Here is a 1,926-nt window from a genome sequence, read left to right on the forward strand (position 1 = left end):
TTTACCCTCGTTCTATTGTAATTTCCCAATCGATTGCGGTTTAGTGTCCTCACGGCGAGTGGCCACATTACCGCCCTGTTTCCACTCAGCCTGATGATGGGCAGTTCACTCATGTGCTTCAATGTCATGGCCTGGTCAGCACATTTCTCGGTGTCCTTTCTCTCGCAGGAGCCCGTCAAGCTAGCAGGAAGCAACTGTTAAGACCACATAAAGGCTGCTGGAGATGGGCCAAAGTATATTGAGCTGCCTACATAGATAGCATCCTAACCGAAATGGAGTCGAATAAGTGACTGGTTCGAAACTATCAAAAGGCAGTCGATTCACGTTCCTCTAATCAATTCAGGGTTACTATAGTTTAAGAAAAGAAAAAAATAAAACCAATACTTGAAATTAAATGTAAACTGAACCGAGATATATTTAGTTGGCATCTCTCGACCCATCCACCATCGTAGATCGGTGCAGTGCATTATGGGATCGTTTAATCCTGGAGGGATACAAGCTGCCTTAGATTTTGGCCAAAATGTTGCTGCTTACCTTTAGAACATAACTTTTGTCAGAATCATACCTTTGAGGCTTTCTAACATTAGACAGTCCACACACCAGGTTTCAGAAAGGAGTACCGAACAACATCGGCCGTTCAAGAGATTAAACGGAACTTTCATTTATCTTGGATGTGCTGTAGGACGCTTTAATCTTCATTTTGTGTTATTTAGCATACAGTTCACCGTGCGTTTTTAATCATTTTAGATCACCGATGTGTCCAACATCGCCCATCGACTCTGGCGTGGAGAGCCGTCGAAGATTCAGAGTTCAAACGTTCTCACATCGGGAAAGGTGTGTGAAATTCGGCTGCCTACATCAATCCTGCGTTTGATGTTCTATGGAAATCCCCATACGATATTGGCAAGAGTCCTCTACGAGGTCATAACACAGAAAACAACAAACCAATGGAGAGAGACAGAAAGTGAGTAAAGCCGATGGGCAAATCCCAATCAGCCGAAAGCATAAGAGCAATGATACAGGAAATCAGAAAGATGAAACAAGAAATCTATTATCCATAAGCTGTTTGAAACCTCAGCCTCTGCCGATGAACCTCGGTCCCAGATGGAAACTCTGTGTTCTTTAGAGTTTTCCGAAGCAGAAAAACACCTTGAGCTTGTGCTATGAAGAGCTCAGCCAAGGTAAGGCAACATTAAGACCTGCATTTCTCCTTCCCGAGCCTTTGACCGTGCCCATAAATTTGCAATTCTCTGGGTGTTTAGCATCTAAATGAGTTCCACTTTGGTGCAACAGTTCGCAGAAGAATTGAAGAAAACATAAAAGGATGGAGCACGGCAAAGGCTAGAAATATTCGCCCGTCATAAAAAACTAAGATATCCCCGGTCCGCAAGACTTCCCAATTACAATTACCGTTTAACCTTTCAAGTAATCGCAGCATTTCCTTGGAAAAACCCTTGGTTCCCGGCGTCTCAAACTAGGAACAAACTTACCATGACAGCGAGGAGTCTTCAAACGTCCCACCACAGCAAGACTGCATTACGTGTGCAAATACAGGTCTTACTGAACAGAGACAAACCCATGAATAATGCAACCGGCTCGCTGCACCTGGAGGAATAACAATGAGCTTCCTACTTTTCCGCCGTTACGATCCTTATTAGAGGTCCAATTGGCTGTCGTCTGTAAAATACACACACTTTATTTATACATATATTAGCTGCGTTTACATTTCGAACATACACAACGTATTCAGCCCGCTCTGAATAAAGGAAATCGCAGACGTGCGTTAACCTTTTAAGAAATGAACGCAATGAGCTGTTGAATCCAAACGTTCTGGTTGGAAATGTTTATTAGACAGGAAGTCATTAGAATGTAAATGTGTTAGGCGCTTTCTCGACCTCATTTCCCTACGCTCACAACATACATAAA

The 1,926-nt window shown here is 43.0% G+C and overlaps 1 protein-coding gene across 3 annotated transcripts in view; it reads right to left on the reverse strand.

The window, feature by feature from the left end:
- Positions 1–1,828: 1,828 nt before the first annotated feature.
- Positions 1,829–1,926, reverse strand: part of dock4b (dedicator of cytokinesis 4b) — a 76,082-nt gene continuing 75,984 nt past the window's right edge. For all 3 annotated transcript variants that reach the window (XM_043236830.1, XM_043236832.1, XM_043236833.1), the window contains one exon: positions 1,829–1,926. This exon is cut by the window's right edge and continues 2,674 nt beyond it. The gene's annotated coding sequence lies outside the window, so the exon portion shown is untranslated.

Source organism: Puntigrus tetrazona, chromosome 4 (genome assembly GCF_018831695.1).
Source record: "Puntigrus tetrazona isolate hp1 chromosome 4, ASM1883169v1, whole genome shotgun sequence".
Lineage (NCBI taxonomy): Eukaryota > Metazoa > Chordata > Actinopteri > Cypriniformes > Cyprinidae > Puntigrus > Puntigrus tetrazona.